Source organism: Protopterus annectens, chromosome 1.part1 (genome assembly GCF_019279795.1).
Source record: "Protopterus annectens isolate FY-2018-M chromosome 1.part1, PAN1.0, whole genome shotgun sequence".
Taxonomy (NCBI): Eukaryota; Metazoa; Chordata; order Ceratodontiformes; family Protopteridae; genus Protopterus; species Protopterus annectens.
In genome coordinates this window covers 1,393,223,926-1,393,241,040 of record NC_056726.1, presented here as the reverse complement: position 1 = coordinate 1,393,241,040, position 17,115 = coordinate 1,393,223,926, and positions in this window count along the sequence as shown.

Sequence of the window (17,115 nt, the reverse complement as noted above, 5' to 3'; positions counted from 1 at the left end):
AGTCCAACAGGTTTAGGAGGCATGGTCTGGCCCTAACAATGCCAAACAGGGAGGGGTCAAAGGTTGGGAAGTACCCAATGTCTCTGACAGTGATCCATGATGTGCACCATAGCCTTGCAGACCAGGTTAGTCATGCCTATAGGGAAATAGGTCCCATGGTCCATTGTGGCACCACCTTTGTGGAGTGGGATAACTATTGCTGTGCACCATTCAGGGGGCACTATGCCCAATGTGAGGCTATTATTGAACATGGTGTGTAGGTGGGGAGACAGTACGATCTGAAGTTCGTATAAAAAGCAGCTTGGGATGTTGTCCGGTCCCATGGATGCTTTGATATTGCCTTTAGAGTGTGCAGCTTTGAGAGGGATCTGCCAGGATGTTGCCAATATCAATTGTTTCTGTAATGTTCATGCCTTTGTTCTGTAACTCAGAGCAGATCTGGTTGTTGACATCGAGATATGTGACTTAGCTATAGAATGCTTTGTGGTTGTTGTTCGTATTAGTTGCGTTATAGTTTTCATAGCTAGCTTTGGAGGATCTTATAAGGGATCTCACCTTCTTACTGAGTCTGGGCAGGGATCACCACCATGCATGGTATTGTACTCTCATTTGCAACAGTGTCTTCCTCCTGTAGTACAATATGTTTATGTCAGGGGACCACCAGATTGGTTTAGTTCATTAGGAATATAGCGTCCTGGTTCTGTTTGCGATAGCACAAGCCATGCACTCCTGTAAGTGCTTATAGAGTGCATTTGTGTAGGATTCAGCAGTTGCAACAATACTGTCCATCTGCATGGGTGTCATGACGTCCACCACGTCTGTCTTAAGAAGCATGTAGTTGGCCTTGTAGACATATTATACTGTGGTTCCCTTAATGGGGGGTAGGTGTGGGATGTGGATATCAACGGTGTTCAGCACATGGTCTGATCGGACCAACGAGGAGTTGGCTTCACTTGTGGAGCACCAGTCACTCATGTTGGTAATGACTAGGTCTAAGATACTGTTGCCACTGGTGGGTATGTGGATATGTTGAGTCAGGGCATTGGTGTTTATGAATTCCAGAAACCGTTGAGCTAATGTGTTGGTACACGAGTAGTTTTCCCAGTTAATGGTGGGGTAGATTCAGTGAGACTTATGTGATGAGTGTGGTGTTGTGCAACTGTGTACCTTCTCCACATAACAGTCAGGGTCAGGCTTGGTTGGAGAGACGTTTACCTCCAGTTTGGCTAAATGAGTGCATCTCTCACAGGTTGTAGTGTTGGGTGGTAGGTGGAGAGGCTTATCTGTGTACATGAGGCAATGTGTACATTGCCTCAAGATGTTCAGATTCATCAGATAGACAGGTGAGAACACTGGCAGCTGACTCTTGGACATGCCTGAATATAGAACTACATTCACCTAGATAAGTGAGGAAAGTGAGTACAAGAGCTACATTACACTATGCAAGTGAGAAAAGTATGTACAAAACCTGTTCACCCTTACCTGTAGGTGATGTGGAGGATTGAGTGCTATAGTAATTATTAGTTTACGTAGTGTTTACAAGTCCTGAACAAGTGCTTAGCATGAATAAGCAATCCAGATAGGGTCTTGGATAATATAAACACATGGCCCCTTCCCCCCAACAGGTGCACAAGCATATATCCATGTACACCACAGGGCCCCTGTACCCACAACTATGCAGGTACAAGCTGCACTCAGTCTGCATGGGACCTGCCCACATCACAGGTTGTATCATACACATATGGCAAAACAAGATGCTCTCCACGTGCACATCATGTAAAACATAGCTCCATGTCAGGTTGTGTACACACTGAATGGTGCACACCAACAGGTATCACAACCCACAAAGGGGGAGACACCACTGATAATGGGAAGTACTGCACTACTACCCTGCTGAGTCTGGTCTGGAAGGCCATGAACCTTGATCACTTAAGTGATGTCAGCAGTACAGATGTAGATGACAGTATGGTTGATGTCACACTGCATATCATAACCTTGCCAGGTCATAGGACATCATCACCCATACTGTGTACCACCTACACTCAGTATACTAGATGTACATTCCTATGTCACAGGAGTGTTTTGCAACAGGACTGCTGGCAGAACCAACACTACAGAAGGTGTCTGAATAATACATGATCATCACACCAGTGGCAGCTACAGTATGTCAGGGATAATGAATTCTATTCCCCCTCATTGTAGTCCATACCTCACAGACAAACAGAAGGCATCTGCCTATTGAAGTATGTGAATGACTATAACCTAGGAGCAATAGCTGACTCACATTGTCACCCCTATGTTAATAACCCTGCACCCATGAACTACCACCTAGGCAGCGGTCAACATAATGGACACTTGTGTGTGAGGGATGCAGCTGGGCAGTTGTCTTTCCTCTGATAGCTACATCACTACACCTGTCAGGGAGTCATATGTGGCAACCCTAATAATGATAGGGTGCCATTCATGAATATAGAGATCATTGTCCAGCCATACAGAACACTCAAGTAACCCATATCAGATCACATATTTCCTTTAAGGGGTATTGGCCATGTGCAGATGGCCTACACCAGCCTTCCCATTCCCCATCTCCACTATGTAGCATGATGCATACCCTGAATAAATCCATGTCCAACCCAGTGATGTCGGACATGCTACACGTACTCATCCTGATCTCGAACACATACTTCATGGACATCCACCTACCACATGCTGAACAGATCCTTGTCCCATACACTTGACATAGTCCTGCCATACTATGCATTCCTGTCCGTCAAAGCTGCACATCGCTCCCCTCTCAGACATGGTGTGATGACCGCATGGTAATGCATGGTATATGTATCATTAACCCTGTGGATCAGTAATGTGGCACTGCTCCACCTGGCCCCACAGACCCGCCTGTCGGCTACTGCCAGGTAACCTTTCATCCTAGATGCATACATGGCCCATGGCATATAGCCCACTAGTTGACTTTGACTGTACATGCTATAGTTGATATCCATCCCTGCAAATACCATCTGGCTAGCCAGTGTCCCATGTGTATCACATGTGCAACACAGGTGATACATGGCAGGATGTTGAATCGCTGTATAGTGCCATGTAGATGTATATGGCAGAACACATACATGTAAAACCTTATGTGAGCATGTCTGCAGGGTCACAGGTGATGTCTGTTAAGGCAGTGTAAGTCCTTATATGTGACATATACACTGCATCAAGGTCAACTGCATTAATGTGGACACATCCAGCCATGTGCTGATAGGTAGGAACACCAGTACAGGCAAATAGACATGCCCACATCAAGACAGCAACCACATGGAATATGAGCAATGTAATCAGGTGACACACACACATATATGGGGTTAATATCCATTCAATATTGAGTGTCATATGTGTGTGACACAAACACATCAGTGTCATGTAGGTTTGCAAATACAACTATTTAAACTGAATTAATGTGATACACATGTATGTTTAGCTGTAGCTCTGTATGTCTCTGAGGTACTGTGACCTGTCTCCATCATTATGTCTTCCAGGTATGCCGCATGCAAGGCTTCCCCCTTTTACATGCTTGGAGGATGAGGCCCTCATCCCATACCTACTCAACAATCATGATATCCTGTTCAACCATGTGCCACAGGATGCACAGCAACAAGATGCCCTGTGGATGAAAATTCGCAGGAGGGTTAATGATGTGGGTGGCCACAACCACACATACCAGCAGGTGCGCAGACACTGTACAGACCTCATTAGATGGGAAAAACAGCATGCAAATGCAATCGACAGGGAACAAGGAGCAACAGGTGGTGGGCCACCAACCCAGCCCCCACTCACACATACCGAGGAGCTACTGGCCAACCTGGGGACACCTGCAGAACCATATCCACAAGCCTTAGCTGATATTGTGGAGGTGGGTGTCTCTCAACCACTGAGCCTGGAGTTGCTTGCTAAGTCAGTACTGCACCTATAACAACTATATTCCATATAGCTGCATGTGTCACTGTACAATATGTAATGTAACATCATATACAAGGCATGTATACCCACATGCCGCATACTATAGTATGCTACTCTGTGTATGCACACATGTGCATACACCATAGTATAGTCTAATGTACTGGTGTGTGTGTTATGCACATTGCTCCCTGTAGCCTTTATACAGGGGTGGATTATGCTCATACTGCTGTGTTACTCCCATTTAGGTACCTCTGGCATTCCGCTGTGACAGCAGCCTGTTGCAGGTGAGAGTGTTATTATTTATCAGGAACCGTAATGCACAAATTTGTCTGCCATGTGGACATTCACAACATGTACACAATGTATGGTCCTGTCACAATATACAGGTCGGACCTGCAATGCATCACAATGACTACCCATGTGCAACACTTGCAAACTATGTGAATCATTTCACCGACATGAATCCTCACAAACGTTATTGCCAGATGTGTTGACAGCTGTGCATACAATGGTGGAGGTGCTGTTCACTTTAAGAATGTACAACAGATCTGATCTACACATGTGGTGAATACAAACAGTGCTACACAGTGGGCTGGAGCATGGCCAGCACACAGGTTTCACCGGTGTGGATCATAGCCCTGCTATGAATGTTACACAATGTGATGTGCTATCTTGACATGTCCATGACATCTATTGGCCTGGCTGCTACACTGCCTACCTAACCTGAAAACATATCCCACATACCACCCTTTATCTGCATAACCCTGTTGTCAGTGGAGCATATATGTCATACAGGACAACACAGGCATGTGAAATAGATGCCCATCACAATCATTTGGACAACACATGTACACACATGGCCATGGAGGATGGCCAGAAACATGGAGCAACACACACAGTAGACGTGTTGTGCTTGTGTGTACACCCTGTCGTACAATGGCTACACATGGTTCGGCCATGCCCTTTGTATAATGGTCATAATGTAGATGTGGAACACTAGACATCCTACAGGCCTGTGTACATCTTGTGTAGGCATAACATCAATCCACCACATAAGATGTGTTAAACATCTTGAGGTTGTTGCAACATGACAGCAGTCACCTGTACAGTATCCACATCAGGCCACAGATGCAGTACATTCCCATTGCTGGTGATGGACATAAGTGCCATACTAGCTCCTCGTGTGTTTGTCTGTGGTACACAGATGTCATGTGGGACATGGTGTACTGACGTGTTCGCCATGTCTGGCCATAGTTGCCAGGCTGCAGCAATACGGTTGCAGATGTGCAGGGGTGTCATCCGTATACCCATCAGTGACCTGTGTCACAACTTCCACATCATGGTTTAGTGCATATACACCTCAGTGATGTGGGGCATATTCCACAGTATATATGTATTGTATCTGAACACAGTCATGGCTATGAACCCTGTCTGTAACTCACACTGCATAGCAGTAGAGACACCTCATGATTCCCTACAATGGCCATGCACATCAGCCAAATTTGCAGTATATCTGTAGGGTGGACAGACAACACTGAATTGGTACACCATTGCCCCACTGTATATTTGACAGGACACCATTGTGTTAAACATGTATGCATGTCATTGCACATGTCAGCAGATCACATGTCATACTACATGTGATTATCAAAGTCATGTGCCACACATCAGGCAGGTATACTGTTAACCTGTGCTGGTCCACATGGTGTAACACAGGGATGTATGCTAACCACTACTATGATTGTGTAATTTGCATGCCGTCTGCTATGACACATGCATGCTGTTGTGTGCAACCTAGGGATGTATGATAACTACCACTATTATTGTCTGCGCTGCATGCCTTCTGCCGTATCACATGCATGTTGCATGCCTCCTGTCATATCACATGCATGTGTGTGTGTGTGTGTGTGTGTGTGTGTGTGTGTGTGTGTGTGTGTGTCTATTGTATAGATTGTAATGTACAGTTCTTGTCTGCCTTCAAAGGTTATGTAGGTGCATTGCCCTCCTGTGGTACATCAGATGTTAGTGTCCCCACAGACTCTAGCAGTGGTGATGAGCATATGATTGGGACACAGGCAGAGTTGCCAGGGGCTGAAACTTTGTCATTGGTTGCCATTCCATCTATATCCACCTCATCCCCGCACACAGATCCCATACCTGCACATACCCCATCATCAGTGGCCATAGAGGAAGGTCAGTTGGTGCGTGGTAGCTTGGAACAGGAAAGTGTGAGGGCTATGGAAGGTGTGCCTGCAAACCATGGTGTCAGCCAAATTACTGGTGGTGCCCCACACAGGCACATGGCCAGTGCTGCTCATAGGAGGACCTCTGGCCAACATGCTCCTGCACAAAAGATCACAGCAGCTGGTGTCACCAGATGCATGTTTCAGGCTGTAATGGAGGCACAGGCATGTGCTTAATGGTGCAACAGAGAAGATCAGAGGCTACAGAGGGCTGCTGTCCGTTCTTTAAACAACAGCATCCAGGCAATGGTAAATGCTCAACAGCAGATTGCTGATGCTTTGGATAGACTGTTGGGTGACATGGTTGGAGTCCTTGACCATGGCATGACAATCCGCGAGTGTGAGCTGTCTGTGTTGGAACATCTGGTAAGAGTGAGGTGTCAGGCACGTGGACGTAGGCCTGCTACATCACCTGTGTCAGGTCTACGTGTATGAGCTACTTCACATGCCCGCTCCCATAGTGGCGGTAGCAGCAGCAGTGCATCTGGTGCAGTGCTGTCCACACCATGACACAGCAGACCATGTGCATGTGGCCCGGGACAGTCCCAACAGGGACACAGTTCCAGTGGACTAGTGACATCAGACAGTACCCAATCTGCACCTTTAACTGGTAGTGCCCGTGCAACCCCTGGCAGGCACAGGTCACATGTCCATGGCCGGACACCGTGAACTGTAAAACCTCACCTGTCAATAATACCCCTGTGTAGGCCAGATACATGGGAAAACTGTGTGCAGACATATACGCACACACTGGACACATACGTAGGGCAGCACAACACACACATGCATAACATCCACACGCCCAAGTAAATCAAAGGCCCAAACCCACACACATGATGTCATCAATGGTACAGCCTAGGCCTCTGGCAAACATTAACACCCTGTGCATATGATGATGCCATTGCCGCATCCCTGACATCCACACCATCAGTGCAGGGACATGCTCATATGGTCTGATGCACAGGGTGAACAGACTAGGATGATACGTGTAGTTTACAAATGTTGAGGACTGTTGACAGGCAGCAGATATACCATGTAGTACAGGTGTACAATACTGTTAACAGTATGTGTCTTGTGTAACAACAGTGCAGCCTAGGCCTCTGGAAAACATTAACACCCTGTGCATATGATGATGCCTGTGCCACATCCCTGACATCCACACCATCAGTGCAGGGACATGCTCATATGGTCTGATGCACAGGGTGAACAGACTAGGATGATATGTGTAGTTTACAAATGTTGAGGACTGTTGACAGGCAGCAGATATACCATGTAGTACAGGTGTACAATACTGTTAACAGTATGTGTCTTGTGTAACAACAGTAAATGCATGTTGGTCATGATGTTCTGCTGTCCTTCTTGAGGTCTAATTGCACGTGCCGGTGCATGTCAGTGTTTGCAGTTACGTGTCCCATATGTCAATGTGGACTACTCACAGGTATGTATGAATATACCAGCATGCACCATGTAGCTGCCACATACCAGTGATAATGTCCCACATTACAAACATGTCTACCATTCCAAGAGCATGATAGCTGTGTATTAAGCTATTGTGGCCACAGACGTGACATCCATAAAGGGTGACATCACAGGTACAGTTACATGGAGTGGTGAGGTAAGAGAGTGGTCTAGTGATTGCAAGGGTAGAGGCCAGTGGGAAGTGTGATGCCTCAATGGGAATCAGTAATTCACGTTTTCATGACAGGATGCCAACGCACAACTGCACCCACACATTCAGGTATTGACACACATTATTCAGTGACACTGTAACACACACACACACACACACACACACACACACTCACGTCTTCACCGACACAGTAACACACACTCGCACACAGTTGCTACTGGTGGGATGAGGACCCTATGTGCAAATCATCATTACAGTACTGTGCACCTACATGACATGCCACAGAGACTACACATGTACAGGTAGTACGGCCTAAGATCGGGGACATTAACATGGATAGTTAAATGCATCACCTGGATGGTAGGAGGGGGTCTTATCAGTTCAGTATGTTAACATACATCCTCACCCCAGGGACCAGTCTGCCCTACATACACACACTGCGGCATTCAGTAATTAATACACTTATGTCATGCACATACAGATATCTAATGTGTGAGATACACACCCCTGCCTATGTCCTGCTTTCTACATTGCAGTCTGTACAGATGTGTACACTAGTGTACAGGAGAGTGGGTAACAATTGAGATGTATTCCCCACAATACGTGACATATATGGACACACACGCAACCACACATGCCAGTACTGTGAATCTCAGACCTGCCTAGCTCATGTTATATATGTCAGACGTACAGCAGTATTGCACATGTTACAAACTGTACTGATGCTTCCTGTGCCAACAGTGCTGAAATATACACTGGGGACGTCATATCTATTAACAGGTGTCAAGTGATTTACCTTCCCTGTCACCCTGACTGCTGTCTAAGTTGTGTGTTATGTCCTTCAATTTACAAAACCACTGCTTACCGGTTACACAGGGTAATGTAGGACCACTTGTGACACACCTGTGAGCTGTCCACAGCAAACATCCATCTGCAAAGATGCCCCGCCACTTAGTAATTTCAACACATCTGTACATTCAGCATATCACCATATAGAGTTGGCAATGTTGAGGCTGCATTGCAGCTGCATGATGTACTAGGATACACGCCACCTGCATACATCAGCAACTGCACACGCATGTTATCTGAATGAACAACACCATGTGTACAGATGTGTAGGCCCTGCAATCCTGACATTTGGTCATGTTTGTAGGCATTGCAATTGGTGGATATGTGTAATGACATACATGACACATGGACTGTTGTATGATATGATGGGTGACCAGTACAGAGGGGATGTTACCTCTGTCAACATTGATATCACACCTTATGTACTGTTAGCATTCAGCAGCCATGGACCTACATTCCATGTGCATGTATGTAATGGCTGTAGCCACCTGTTTGCACAAAGGACTACAACAGCTATGCTATTTACAGGTATGTTGCGTGTGTGTGGCATTTGCATACCCAGGGCAGGTACATGTATGTCATATCCATACATGAGGGTGTGTACTGGTGTACAGCAACAGACATCTGCTAATGGTGGAAAATACCAAGGGCCCTTGGTATGTGTACACAGACAGTGGTATCATTGCATTGCATAACACATGATGCAACTGTGTCAGTACATGTGTACTGTCTACAGTTGATGTAGAGCTTAGTACAGTACACAGGTCAAGGGTCACATGGTGGTGTACTCGTCTGTCATACAACATGTATGGTTGCGTGTTAGTGGTCTGAAGGCATGGTGGTGTCTGCAGTTTACATCCTAGAATGCAGCATATGACACTGTGTCCTGCACATGGCTCATCTGTGATGCCTTTCATGGGGGAATCAGTCAGTACATGTGAGTGGCCTTTATGTATGTGGGTACACCACCTGGAGCAGTCCGTACCTGTGTTATGGCCCACATGTCAGGTTCTGAGGTATATGGGGATAGTGCTAGGTTCTGAGGTATATGGTGGTAGTGCTATTGTGCACTACAGAGACATCAGTCAGGTGTTCATCACTGCACAGATGTCAGTATTCCCCATTGTTGGATCTACAGTAGCCAGCTGTGAATATGGACGCTACACATCTAGCACTGGTTAGCATAAGAAAACAATGCAGTTGTCCTGTAGGTGTATGGGAGTTAACCTGTGTTTAAGAGATTTTCCTTGGAATGGCACTGTGTGGGTGGATGCGACTTGGGTAATATACACACTCCCTTGTATCATGGATGCATGTGATATGTGACAAAGGCCTGCCTACTGTCAGCCATGTCCTCCCAGAATGACAGCTGATGTTGTGTAAAAGACCGGTGTCAATTATATGTAGAGCAGCGTTCCCGCTAACAATGACAACTACTAACACCAGAGACCATTACAATGTGTTCTTTACGTCTACCTGTAATAGCATGGCCATTGTGGCCCTCCGTGTTTAGCATTAGAGTGCATTCCAGTTAGCCCTGTGCTACTAGGAGTATGAGCATGCCCAATATATCCTTGTGTAGATGGATACATAGTAGTGCATTCTGACCAGCCCTGTGCTACTAAGTGTGTGAGCATACCCCCTGTGCTACTAAGTGTATGAGCATGCCCAGTATATCCTTGTGTAGATGGACACATTGTGCATTCCGAACAGTCCTGTGCTACTAAGTGTGTGAGCATTCCCAGTGACACCTTGTGTCGGTTATGTGCCTCTGTGTATGGGCATGGCCATTGTAACCCTGTATAGTGGTAGAAGTTGTCCATTCCACAGATGGACATACTCCAGGTCAGGATGGATTCCTACTTTAAACACATAGGTTCACAGGTATGTACATCTTAACTGCCAGCATCCCTGTTGATGTCCGCATTCCCAGACGGTCATAATGACAGCCTTGACATGTGTAGCCTGTGTGGCGCGATTCATAAGTATGTAGTATCGTAATAGTAATCTGTAAATAGGCAGGTGTTCTGTACCCGACATTGGCGTGTGTGTGTATGTCTGTCCCCATTTGCCAGTGGACTCTAAATTGCTTTTAGACTGCCCACACTCCATACATTTCTTATACCCACTGTTAGCAAGGCCGATGATGTCACCCATCTACAAATACACCTCTGGGAGGACTGTGTCCCAGTAATCTCAGTAGCACATTCTGTTACTGCGTAATGCTGTAATGTAATAAAGTAGTTAGGTCGCTGTTCTAGTCCCACACTTGCCATGTTTGGGTGTGTGGCCCAGTTTGCCTGAGGACTGAGTAACACTAATATACTGCTCACACTCCATACATTTCTTATACCCACCGTTAGCAAGGCCGATGATGTCACCCATCTACAAATACACCTCTGGGAGTACTGTGTCCCAGTAATCATGGTAGCGCGTTCTGTAACTGCATAATACTGTAGTGTAATAAAGCAGTTTGGTCAGTGTTCTAGTCCCACACTTGCCGTGTGTGTGGGTGTGTGTCCGTTTGCCTGAGGACTGAGTAATGCTTTTATACCGCTCACACTCCATACATTTCTTATACCCATCGTTATCAAGGCCGATGATGTCACCCATCTACAAATACACCTCTGGGAGTGCTGTGTCCCAGTAATCTTGGTAGTGTGTTCTGTAACTGCGTAATGCTGTAGTGTAATAAAGTAGTTAGGTCGGTGTTCTAGTCCCACACTTGCCGTGTATGTGTGTGTATGTCCCCGTTTGCCTGAGGACTGAGTAATGCTTTTATACTGCTCATGCTCCATACAGTTCTTATACCCACCGTTATCAAGGCCGATGATGTCACCCATCTACAAATACACTTCTGGGAGTGCTATGTCCCAGTAATCTCGGTAGCGCATTCTGTAACTGTGTAATGCTGTAGTGTAGCAAAGTAGTTAGGTCGGTGTTCTAATCCCAGACATGCCAAGTGTGTGTGTGTGTGTGTGTGTGTGTGTGTGTGTGTGTCTGCCTGCATGAGACAAGTACAGTGCTTTGTAGTATTCGCTGTAGCACGCACCCTAAATGCGTGTTGCTGCAGTGTGATACAGTAGGGGTTTGTATACAGGACATGGAAAGTGTGTGTTTGTCTGTCAGAGCCTGTGTAGAGGTGGCCATGATTGTCTTACCATTGGACATGTTTGGGAGCGGGTTTCGTACTTTTCCTATATAGTATCCGTCTTATGACACATTGGCCACCTCACGAGGAGTACAGCTGTCAGTCAGCCACAGCACTGTTGGCAAGCCATACCCATACATCTGGCAAAAGTACTGGTGAACTAAGTATGCAGCCCTACTAGTACCCGGTATATCTCCTGCACCCATGTGCCATGCACATACAACCTTGCCTAGGATATCCCACTATGTTGCTAGTAACATGCACATTGAGGACAGATGTAGGCATGGTGTGATTGCAGTGGCCTGCAGAGGACATGGCATCCTGTACAGTGGTACAATAGGCACATATATGCGGACGTTATGCCTTCACTATGTTCCACACTGAATGGCTGCAACATATGTGGTGCCATCATATGTGATCCACTAAGGCCAGACAATGCTGTAAACATGTGCCCTGTATGGACCCATACCACTGACACCACGGAATACCTGTCCATTCTATCCATGTAGGTGCAGGGCAACCTGCTCACTATAAGCAGGTTTCACCACACCAGGCCAGTATTGGCATATCGGGGTATAACAGGCTGTGTACACTACATGTGTCTGCCAAACCAGGTACACCTGTACATGTCACTGTACAGTATTGTGGGACATGCACATCCCAGGCAATGTCCATGTGAAGGACTATCAAACACAGACATGGCATGCATTGCAAAGCTATGACCCTACACATTGGTAACCAGGATGTCAGGCCAGATAATGCAGTACCCATCTGTGTGGGACATTGCAGACACTACACCCCTGCATTGCACACCATTGTCAGGTGATGCAATGGCAAGTATTACCCCTCACCCAGCCTTGTACAGCCATCTTGCACAGCCAAACACTACACACCCATGGAGCAATGCATACCTGCATGACAGTACTGGCACCCTGTGTCTGCATGTGGGTTGTGATGCTCCCAACCACAGTCACTCCCAGTATAAACCTCATTGGCATACCAACAGTTGTCAAGTACTTTCACATGGCCTAGCCCATAGAACCTCCAGATATCCCCTGTGGTGCATGTGGTCCTGTGCATTACTGCGGTGTGGCAAACTAAGTAGTTACATTGTGTATTTGCCACCCTGGCAAAGGTGTCAATGCATGTCCATTAGAGTGTGGTTGTGGTGACAATGACATCCGCTCACGTGGACTGACATGTGTGCCACACCTAATGTATGCCTACTATATCTGTTGCAGATGGCACTCACTCACCTACACACATGTTCTTACAGCACTACAACATGCCGACTCTGTGGCACATGTAGCAACGTCATGCACATGTAATAGTAATGAGTAGTCAGGGGTTTGCCCCTGTACTATTCAGCATGTGGCAGATTATGATTAAGTCTCCAAGCCCTTCCCTGGTGTACATTGCCTGTCCCGCACACACACTCTCTGGTGGATGTGAAGGTGTACACTTGCAGAGCAGCAGCATGTGTATTGTAACAGATGGAAATGGTCAGGTGATGGCCTCTGCACCTATTGCAGTTTTCCTCTAGCTGATTGCATGTGGTACAGCTGTGGTGTGTTCCCATAGACATCTCCATGATAAACACAGTACACTATCTAGGGAAACATGTTATTATCTGGCCATGACAGCCACTGTGAGTGGTACCTGGATGTGGTGTTCTGACATGGCATCGCAGATGATATCTGGATGTACCTCAATCATTTTCAACAGTGGGACATAGCCTAATGACAGGAGGGTGATGTGCCACACAACTACCGCATGTAAGTGTAGCTATGCTGCATTGAGACTACTGCCTGTTTAACATGTGTGTGGTAATGGCTATTCTACATGTTAGAATACAGACATGACAGTACTCTGTTCATGACGGAACCCCATCTGTAGGGCCATCTGTAAACAGGACAGTGTGTGCAACCATTTGTTTCCTGTGTTACACACTGAACACACTTCTGTGCACAGCAGAAGCATGGTGTGGGGATTGCAGACAGTACATGATGATAGGGATGGGTTACTGCCATCGCATCCCTGACTGGACATATGTCACATGAGAAAGTGGTATGACTGACACTGTGTGGGATTCCCAGTGACAAGCCAATGATGGGCAACTGTTAATAGCTGCGGTCACACGTCTACAACACATTGTACAGTTGCCATGCGGTATATATGCGTGTGTTGTGCACCCTCTGCAAATGTATACCATCTGTTGTGTTGGGTTGCTGGTGATATTTATGCATACTGTCATAGGTAATCCTGTATGCTGTCTATCACTAAGCCATATGTGTGTTTAAAATGCAGCACCATAGGCTGAATTGGTTGGTAGGTCCCGGCAGATCCTCCTGTCCCACTTCAGCTGACCATGGCACCGGGCACTAGCACATCTGGGGCCCAGCCATTAACATCAACCTCTGTTGGCTCTGCACCACCCTCTGGTCGTACCACCACTGAGGATGGAGCATGTCCCCCTTGGGAGTGGGACCAGAAAGGTACATATCTGCTGTCGTGCGGTCCTGGACATGTTGCGTAGGTGGCTCCCTAAGGGGTTATGAAGCCAGATATACCAGTTCAAGGGCAGAGTATCACATTTACAGGGTGATGCTGCCCCTCCTGCACAGCCCCCAGCACTGCCTCTTTTGCAGCTGTGTAGGTGCAGTGGCAGTTGCCCATGGCTGGAGACCTCCATCCCACTGTTCCCATCAGCTTTTGAATGCCGAAGACCCATCCCCATCCAGGGTGTATCCCCCCCACACGTGTCATATACTAACCCTGTATGCTGTCATTTCTGTGCTCCTACCTATCCTTCACAGCCATATCTACACTCCTTCCCCAACATTTGACCCTCACCTACGGACACATAAGGCCTTTCGGCTCCTAGGACACCATCTGCCCTATACATAGCTGTCCATTACACACACGTGCCCACTGGACACATGAAACCCTTGTAATATGCATCATAACATACTACTGTTATCCTCACCACTGTTCCTCAGGCACACGGTCCTGGTATGCACATCACTCCTACATGGTCCAGGTATACGTGAGGAGGATGACCCCATTGGACACAAAACACTACCAGTCCCTCTATGGTTATCCCATTTACCTTTATCATAATGATGATGTTGCACACAGCACATTGCAGGAGTACAGTTCACACATAATGATTGGACAAGTACTGTTGTGTTAATGTACATTACATGCACAGAGTGATGTATACGGCCAATGTATAACTACTGTCTGTCTGAGGGAGTCTTGTGATCACATAGAGCAACACTACTACATAATACAGGCATTGCTGGTGTTTCCCGTTTCATTCGTTTGTAATGCTTTGTTGCCACATGGTATGTCCCTGATACATCTCTATATATGTATGTACCTATATGCTGGACATAAATACTCACATGTACATCTACATGATGGGATACATTCCTATACTGTTGAATGACTGCGCTGTATGATATCCTCTGGTTACAGCCTCTTACACTCAATTAGCCTCTGCATTGCTAAACCACTGCAATACTCGCATACTGGTAGCCAAACACGCTTACACCCACTCGATCCCGCACTTGCTAATGCACCGGCATTGGTGCTTGCATGTGTCACTCACACCCCTGGGTGTGAGCGAGGACCACAATATTACCTTGTGATGCCTATTACATCATACTACATGACTCCAGTATCGGCATTGGCCACCCATTAAGCGACGGTATTGCGTTCGACTGTACGGAATCAGTGGCCTGTCCAGTGACACAATCATATTTGTGTGTACCTCATACAATGTGCTCCCACCTTGTGATGCCTATTACATCAGAATACATTAATACAGTATCGGAAATGGCTGCCTATTAGGCGATGGCATGGCATTTGACTGAACGGAATCAGCGGCCTGTCCGGAGAATCATTCATATTAGTGTGCTCCTCTTAGGCATACCTTGTGATGCCTATCACATCGGACTACATAACTGCAGTCATAGCTGGCCTTAGGCATAGGCCAACTAAGAGACCACCTAGGGCACCGCTTTAGTGGGTACATTTTACCAGTATTTATTTGGTGTAGGTAGACCAGGATGGGGACACTGGGTGGTGTGGTGGGGAGTGCCATTGTGCCCTCTGCCTAGGGCACCAGTTGACCTAAGGTCACTCCTGACAACAGTATCGGGAATGGCTGCCCATTAGGCAACTGCATGGCGTTCAACTGTACGGAATCAGTGGCCTGTCCAATGAATCATTCATAATTGTTTGTTCCTTTTACAATCTGCTCCCACCTTGTAATGCCTATCACATCGGACTACATGACTACAGTATCGGGAATGGCTGCCCACTAGGCGACGGCATGGCATTCTACTGTATGGAATCAGCGGTCTGTCTAGTGAATTAATCATATTTTTGTGTTCTGCATACACTCTGCTCCCATCTGGCTGATACATGGGAACCGAGACCCTGCATTACAAACGAGTAGTTGGGTTGTGGTAGCCACATCCATCGGACGGGTCATGCTACCGCATACCTATTATAGGTTTGCCACCTTCTCAATCGGCCAAGGTAGGACTTTAGGGTTACCACCTGTCCCACTTTGCAAGGGATAGTGTGAAAATAATCAAGACATAGCACATGTCCAGAGTACAGGACATTATTATATTCTACATTTCATTAATAATTGCATGCAACAGTTATTTTATATATGACACTTCTATATGTTATGTGAAGTAGCATAAGCAATTCAAATGCAACTTGATTAAGCTTTTATTTGTGCAAATAAGTGTAATCCTGTACTATGCACGGCTGTAGGTATGTTTAGTCCTGAAATGTCTGACATTTCTACAGAACATGTCCCACTCTGGCCATTTGGAAAGGTGACAACCCTACAGGACCTGTATGTAGAGACGTCAGACTTTGCAGGGCAACACACCCACAGCCAGTAGAAAGGGGTGTACTTCACTGTTTCGCCTAAATAAAAGGTTACTCTTGTAGCATTATAGTTGCTTATACTGTTACCTATAACATTTAGGTGTTTCAGAGGAACATAATTGTTTTATGCTACTACTACAGACAATATAGGTAGTCTTTGCCCTAAATCACAGGACATTTGCCTTAATTACAGTTATTATGCAAGACACAACTGCCTACAGGGGAGTGTCCCCGCAAAGGTGGACAGGTGGTAACCCCAAACCTATTATTCTATCAGCTTTCTAAGATAGTCACCGGAACATGCGCTTTTTCCTCACTATCAGATCTCTCATATGAATGGGGAAGAATAAACACTGAATCAGGAACACTGCATA